This window comes from Vitis vinifera, chromosome 4 (assembly GCF_030704535.1).
Source record: "Vitis vinifera cultivar Pinot Noir 40024 chromosome 4, ASM3070453v1".
Taxonomy (NCBI): Eukaryota; Viridiplantae; Streptophyta; class Magnoliopsida; order Vitales; family Vitaceae; genus Vitis; species Vitis vinifera.
The window spans coordinates 14,051,475-14,060,118 of record NC_081808.1 but is presented as its reverse complement, the minus strand read 5'-3'; positions in this window follow the sequence as shown (position 1 = coordinate 14,060,118).

Genomic DNA, 8,644 nt, shown 5'->3' with positions numbered 1-8,644 from the left:
TGTTTATCATCAATGTTGTGCAAGTAATGAGACAACAATTTTATCAAAATAATAAGTCATAAAATAGTCATAAAGACCTCGCCCTTATAGAGTTGAAGAAATATTATTATAGAAGAAAAGTTAAAATCAACAGAAAAATACTAGTCATTAATGATGACTTACCTTAATAAGTTGTGTAAAAGCAATAATAACATATATAACATCACAAACAATATAGAAAAGATAGTTTAAAGTCATACATTTCTTAAATATCTCACACATTTGATTTTATAAGTGTTGAGCAATTTATACATAAAATAATTGGGAAGAATTTCAATAATCAAACTAATTGTAGTGATAGATCGATAGATCAATAATTTTATTCAAATCTTAGTATGATCTATATCAATTTGCAAAAATTAATTCATAAATCAAAATTTAAAGAGAACAGATCATGATTTAAGGTATCTTGTTTCAAAACTTTAATTGAAACACTACAAATCCATCTAAATATATGCAAAGATATAACAAAATATATTTTAAAAAAATAGTTGAACCTATTGTAATTTCAAAATTATTCTTGGATAATGAAATTATTACATTAATAAAAATATCATATGTGACATGTAAGAATATATATTATTTTATATAACTCAAAATTTTTCAATCATTAAAACATGTCTTAAAGAAAATTGACATGCAAAATCAAATTATTAATCATATGACCAAGTCATATACTTAACATGTATCCAAAAAAAATTATGTAATCAAAATTTTCAACACATAATTTCAGTACTAAAATCTCAACAAGTCAATCCAAACCTTTTTGGCATGAGAGGAATAATATACATGCTTTTTCAAATCTTAAAAATTGAAATCATATACAACCAAATAAAAAAATTCTATCCAAAATTTTCAAGATATAAGTACATATAGTCACAGGCCTAGAGTTCCTACATAGCGGCATGACACGTGTCGCGACCCCATGGGCAAGAATCAAAGGGGCTTAGCCTACAGGCTATGCATTTCATGTCACTATGTTGACTCGTTTCGTCCTGCCATGGGCTCATCAGGGGAACGACTCCAATTCCCAACCAATTTATGTAGGAGATGGCCAAGCTCCTTTTCATTGTCAAGTCCTTAACTAATGACAAGATCCCCAAACTTAACCAGGTCGACGTGCCTGAACTCTAAAAAAGCATTCCAACATCACATACATGCCCTTTCCTTGGAGCAATTCCCATTACATTAAGCTTAAACCAGTCAACATATTATAGTCTTGACTAGCACCTCGCTATGGTTATGGATACCAAACAAACAATTTGTGACACTCTCCCTCACCCAAACTCTTTCACGCCCTCACACAAGGCTTCATGTCTTCACCAAATGATGCCTTTGAATGTTGCTACTCCCCACAAGCCATTAATCACTAAAGGTCCGTTGTTGAGACCCACTAAGCCAAAAGGGACCTTCATACCTCGGACGCGACATCCACTCATCGTGTTATCTCCGTAACACTTTGGAAGTGTGCACCCAAACACCAACTTCCACCCCTAGTAGGTGACACCCGTGCATAGTACTAGACAGCCAACGACACATAGCAATCCGGAGGCACCCAAACTCCCTCATGGGTCCTCATAAGTCTAGCTTCAATTCACACCACAATGCCCACCCTCACAACGTCGCAACGTTAGAATTCATAGGCTACTTGTATTGCTATAGGAAAAGATAATTCATCGTCCATAGATCATTAGAAGGGAACACCACCATGCTCAACCTCCTGTCTTGCTCTGATACCACTTGTCACGGGCCTAGAGTTCCCACGCAGCGGCACGACCTATGAAAAGTTCTGCCATAGACTCATCAGGGGAACGACTCCAACTCCCAACCAGTTTGTGTAGGAGATGGCCAAGCTCCTCTTCATTGTCAAGTCCTTAACTAGCGATAAGATCCCCAAACTTAACCGGGTCGACATGCCTGAACTCTAAAGAAGCATTCCAACATCACATACATGCCCTTTCCCTGGAGCAATTCCCATTACATTCAACTCAAACCAGTCAACATACTATAGTCTTGATCAGCACCTCGCTACGGTCACGGACACCAAACAAACAGTTCGTGACAATATGCTATCTAAAAATCTCAACTTTCTATATGAATAACGAGCATATATTAGATATTGGAAAATAAAGATTAAGATTAATCTCAACTATTATATCATATCAAAATATTATTATGTATTAAACAGCTAGAATAAAAAATATTTCAAAATATCACCTCTAACACAAGAATATTAAGTATAAATATCATACTTTCATGAACCCAAAAATTTCATATCTATATGTAAATATTTCTACTAATATAGTATAACTTCTACTAATAGGATTTTATAAAAAATTATCAAGCACTTACCTATTTGTATAACTTGATATACAAAATATTAATTTTGTGATAATATATAAATATTATCTATATTCTTGTTATCATAGCTTCAGGCTATAATATAGTTCATTATATCTTTTGGTTACATGAATTTTATAAAGTTGTACAAAATTGTTAGTTAACAATTTTGTTCTCTATAGCTTCTAGATATAAAAAGTACATAATAACAACTTTGGCATAACCTTTTATTAATACAAAGAATATTAACTTTCTCATTTTCATAACTTCGGGTAATGAATAATAATATTTATTTAACTTGTGACTAAATAGTATAAGTTTATAATAAAGTATTTTAATATAGTTTTTGGCTATATGAGTTTTAACGATTATTAATTTACTCAATTCTTCTTCATAACTCCAGGCTATGAATAATTAAAATTTAAGTAATGCTATAATAACGTTAAATAATTGAAAATTATGTTATGATATAACTTATGGTTAGATAACAAAATTAAAAATTGTCTCTGTATCTTCTAGCTACATAGTTGTTAATTGATAGTTTTGTTTTGTATAACCTCTTATTGTATAAGAAAAATAAAAATTGTGTGCATAGCTTCTGGCTATGAAACAATTGTTAATAAAAATAGTTTCAATAATTCCTGGTTATGAAAAATGTGTGAATACGAAATAAAAATTAAAAGCTAATATTTTCTACAACTCTATGTTATGATTATTTTGTCAAAACAAAAAATGTGCAAATTTGTACATAGCTTTAGGCTATTAACCATTCATTGTGTAGATTTGTACATAGTTTTAGGCTATGAACATAGTTTCAGGCTATGAATTATTCATTGTGAAGGTATTCATTGTGCAAATTTTTAAATAACTTCAGGCTAGGAACTATTCATTGTGCAAATTTGCATATAGCTTCAAACTATGAACTATTCATTATATAGTTTTTGGTCATATCATGTTGTTTTATATAACTTCCAATTATATAATATAATTAAAAAGTAAATAGGAATCATATGCATAGCTTTCAGCTATGTATTTGTAATTTTGTAATTTACCCCATAACTTCTGGTTATAAAGATTGTATATAATTTTTTTCTATATAACTTCTAGTTATTAAAATATCTATAATTACAAACTTTTTGATTGATTATATGAAACATGATTTACATAGCTTTTGGTTATGAGATAAAGTCAATAAAAATTATAATAATAGAATACAATGCATACTACTTTTCATATTTCATTCGAAGAAATTAAGGTTACATACCTATAAGAAATTTTATAGATGAATTCTTCTCTTTTTCTACATATTTAGAGTGTCGTGCTGATAATGTGTTGTAAAATAATAAAGTATGAGAAAAAAAAATTAGAATGTAGGAAGAAAAAACATAATGAATTTTCATTAGAGGTCTCTTCCTTTTATAGGGAGTCACAAAGAAATATACATCAATATAGATGATCATCCACAAGTTCCCATAATCCAATAAATTCTCATAACAATGTTACTATATTGATTTGTTAATTTTTTTTTTTTACTATATTTTTTATTTTAAAATATTTTAATATAATATTCTAATATGTTTACAATTAATAAACTAAATTATTATAATATAAAAATATACCCATTTATAATAATATAGCCTAATACATAATAAAATATCCATATTAATCTTTTAAATTATATTTGATTTAATTTGTTTTTTATTTTCATTTTTTTAGAAAATAGTTTTGACTTTAAAACCTATTTGTGCTTACTTTCTAGAAAGCAATTTAAACAAATAAAGTTTTGTTCCTTGTAAGTTTGAATCCTATAATTATATAATTCCTTCATATAAAAAAAATGCAAAATTATATACGCACGTGGATACACAAACATTTCATCACTTTGTAAATTAACCAAGAAATATTAATGTGTCTTGGAAAAAAGGGTAAATTGGTGAGAAAATAAAGGTTAATCTTAATAAGGAAAACACCTAAGAGGGAGGGGCCAATTAGGTTTTAGAAATTATTTGTCAAACACAACAAATTCAAGCAAAAGAAGTAAAAAAAAATAAAGACATAAAGTTAGAAGAAGCAAACTCAAATTTTATAGTGGTCTGACACCCCTTACCTATGTCCACTCTCCTCAAGCTCCTAACCGAGTGAGGATTCCACTATATTTGAAGCTTCAACCAAGCTTCCAACACCTTTACACTTGAATTTCGGCTACAATGGGCTCTTACACAATCCTTTCAAGTCTTTGATCACTTGAAGCTTTTAATAATCAAATAACAAGCTTAAATCTCTCAATGTAGCTCAAAACAAGTGCTCAAATACAACTCAAATGCTAAGATGAACAATAAGGGTACACTAAGGAATATGAAAGTGGATGTTTAATGCACCAAATAAAGAATGAGAGCTTTTGAGGCAAGAGTAAGTAGGTAAACAAATAAATGCAGGTGTTCTTATGCTTATAAATGAAGTGAAGCTCTCAATTTATAGGTTTCTAGCCTCGAGAGCCAAAATGCCAAAATGCCAAAAAGCAGCCTCGACCGATCGAGTTAGGGTTCGATCAATTGACTAGCCGTTAGGTAACAAATGTATGGCAGGTGACCGTTAGGCCTCGACCGATCCTTGATCAAAACTCGACCAAACCTCAACCAAGATGACATACTCCTCGATCGGAAATGCAAGGCTACTGGAAGAGAGAAAAGATTTTTTACATTTCTTGAACAGACCTCGATAGAGAAGGTATAACTGGTCGACCAATACCTCAGTCGGTTGAGTTGGTTGGCTAGTGTCTCGATCGGTTTACCATTTTTGGCCCAAAAACCTATCTTTTTCTACTCTTTTCACTTCTAACACTTAGGGAAGGTCTTTAGGTAAACTAATATGCCAATTTTGAAATGATTTGCCTAAGGTTCTTTTGATAAAATTCATATTCTAATGGAAATGTAACTTTAATGAATAAACTAAGTTTTTAAAGATGCGTGAAAAAATATGAAAATCCTAAGTGTACCCATGCATTCATCTTACATATGTTTCTTATGATTAAAGGTCTTCCAATTGTCTTGATCTTACATCCATTGAGTTCTTTGATGAATTTCCAAACTAAAACCTAAATTTCTTTATAATTCAAACCAATTAGCAACTTAACCATGGTTTGTTATCATCAAAACATGATTAGAAGAACCCTTGGGCTAACAATCTCCCCCTTTTTTATGATGACATACATTGGTTATCTAAGAGGAAAAGAATATCCCCCTTAAACCAATCATGGATCAATAATTAATATTTAAGAATTTAAAAACATGATGATCATTGACATCTTAGAGAGTATTGAAACAAGAAACATCCAAGGTAGGTCATCAAATATATAGGCATATCATATATCATATGTCAAATGTATTAGTTAGTAGATGTTCAACAAGCTAAAGTAACTAAAGATAAGCAATATACGATCCAAACAAAAATGATATGCATGTATGAGTCTCCTATATCTAGCCTCCTATAACCCAAAATATCTTCCCCTTTGGTAACATCAAAAAAGAACAAGGGGGGTCTCCAACTAGTCATTAAGGCTAAGGAGGTGGAGGTGGAAACACGAAATGCAAGTAAACCATCATCTCCTCATTTTGATGCTCCATACGATTCTCAATGTGATCAATCCTCTACTAGAGATACTCAAACTAAGAAGTGAACCCAGTCCTATACTAGTTCATCCTATCCTCCATAAAGTAGAAGTGAGTATCACTAACAAATGTGAGCTCCTCCATGCGAGTACTAAGAGAGCTGATATGTGTTGATAAATCCATCCAAGAAGCATGGCCAGTTGTAGGAAGTGCTTGAGGTGGTGGTGTCTCAATGTAGGTGGGCTCGGTGAATGTTGGTCCAGAGAAGGAAGACTAGGTGTATGATGGCTGAGTAGATGGTCCTTCTATAAAAGCAGGCTCAGTCATCATCGACTCAGAGAAAGTGGACTCAAACTGAACACTCCCAATCTATGAAAGAATCTCTATCTAAAGTGGGGGAATATCAAGCTCGGGCCCTCTCTACTAGTGGCCACTTTGAGTTTCTAGGCCACCCTGAGGGTCTACTCCACCCTTTATCTGTCTAATCCCTGCCTTCTCCTCAACTCTAGAGTGTACCTATCCGTGTCCCTGTCGTTGTGGCTATCCTCTCTTTATTTTTCTGATCCAAGAACCATCTAGTGTCTTCTCAAATTTCATCTACCCCATGAACTAATCATCATATGTATTGGGGGCCTCAAAGTCTATCTCCATGCTAAGGTCAATATCGGCATCCTTGAGTACTCAAAAAAAGAAGTGGTCATAAGGGAGTACACGAGTCATGCTCTCACAACATGCAAGCATGTGCATCATCATTAGATATCCCAAATGTATCCGTCTCCTAGTCAAAATTGAATCTATAAGGAATGCCTCATAATAGGACACCTCATCTCGGTGTCAACCCTATGGTAGGAAAATGAAGCACAACATATGATGTAGCACCCTACTAGTTACAATGAAGTTGTGTGTTGAGGGTTTTCCTATTCCATGGGCATCTAATAGTCCACAAATCCTCTTAGTAGCCTCTCTAGTCTAAAATCCCAGCACAGTGGGCCATATCTTGGACTCATATACTCTGAGTCCAATAGGAGCAAATCAAAGATACGATAAATGTTCTTCGAGTCCAGGTGAATCTCAATTCCTTTGATAGTGGATGTGATTGGGTCACCCATGTCGTAAGTCACCCTCGAGTAGAATACTCGTACAGTGTCAAAAAAATCAGCTAAAAAATCGTAACAATCGACAACTAGCCCATCTTAGTGAACAATCCCTCAAATCCAAATTGTTGAAGCTAAGAAAAATTGATGTTTCTCTCCGGAACTACTCGTCTTTATGCAAAATGTTGCTTGTACCACTAGTACTCCTCCATGGTACTAAACAGGGCAGTATTAAAACGTGTCTTTCGACATGCCTATGGCTGAGACACCTCAGTTGGGCGCTTACCCTAATCCCTAACCACAACTGACTCTCGTCTAGGAGCCATGGGAGTTCAAGATAATCAAGGAAAAATGAAATAAAGCTCAGGTGGAGAGAGTAGGTACCCAAAAATTGAAACCCTAACCTCCAAATGCACCCTAGACTCGTAAATTTGTGTCCAAAATAGCTCTATCACCAAGAAATAGCACCAAAACCTCTTCCAAACCCTTATTGCGGTAAAACCCCTTTAAGAACCAAAGAAAATGGTGAATAAATGAGGCGTAGGAGGCTCTTAAAGTTCTTAGTGCTAACAAACTGATTGATCGCTTAGTCAACACAGTTAATGCTCTTTGACTTTCCATTTTTGCACACTTTTTCATTTCTTAATCCTTTCCCTGCCTTTTTCAATTAAATTCCCAATTTTTAATGCTCAATGTCAAGGAAATTTTGATTTTTGGTAAAAAAAAAAAAAAAAAATTGACCATTTTCTAAGTATATGTCTATATTATGTTCTATATAATGCATATGACATGAAATCCAAGTAATCAATAGGCATAGACATCAAACAATCATAAGCAAGCATTTGATCATAAAGAAATCACCCCTAATTGTCTTCTAATATCAACAAATTGTTCTTCACTTGGAGGTTTTTTCAAGATGTTGGCAAGTTGATCTTTAGTGCTTACAAATTCAAGTGTTATGTCACCCTTTTGTGCATGATCTCTAAGAAAATGATGTCTAATCTCTATATGCTTGGTTCTAGAGTATTGCACAGGATTTTTTTATATACTTATGGCACTAGTATTATCACATTTAATAGGTACATGCTTAAAAGATAAACCAAAATCACTAAGTGTTTGTTTCATCCAAAGAATTTGTGCACAACATAAACCGGCTACTATGTATTCAACTTTTACCATTAACAAAGCTACCAAATTTTGCTTCGTACTATGCCATGAAACAAGTGAGTGTCCTAAGAAATGACATGTGCTACTAGTGCTTTTTCTTTCAACCTTACAACCGGAAAAATCAGAATCCGAAAAACCAATTAATTTAAAGTTATCATTCTTAAGATACCATAAGTCTACGTCCATTGTTCCTTTCAAATATTTAAGGATTCTTTTTACAGCACTTAAGTAAGATTCTTTAGGACAAGATTGAAATCTAGAACACAAGCATATACTATACATAATATCGGGTCTACTTGCGATCAAGTATAGCAAAGAACCTATCATGCCTCTATACATAGTAAAGTTAATGGATTTACCTTTCTCATCCTTATCAAGCTTGATGGATGAGCTCGT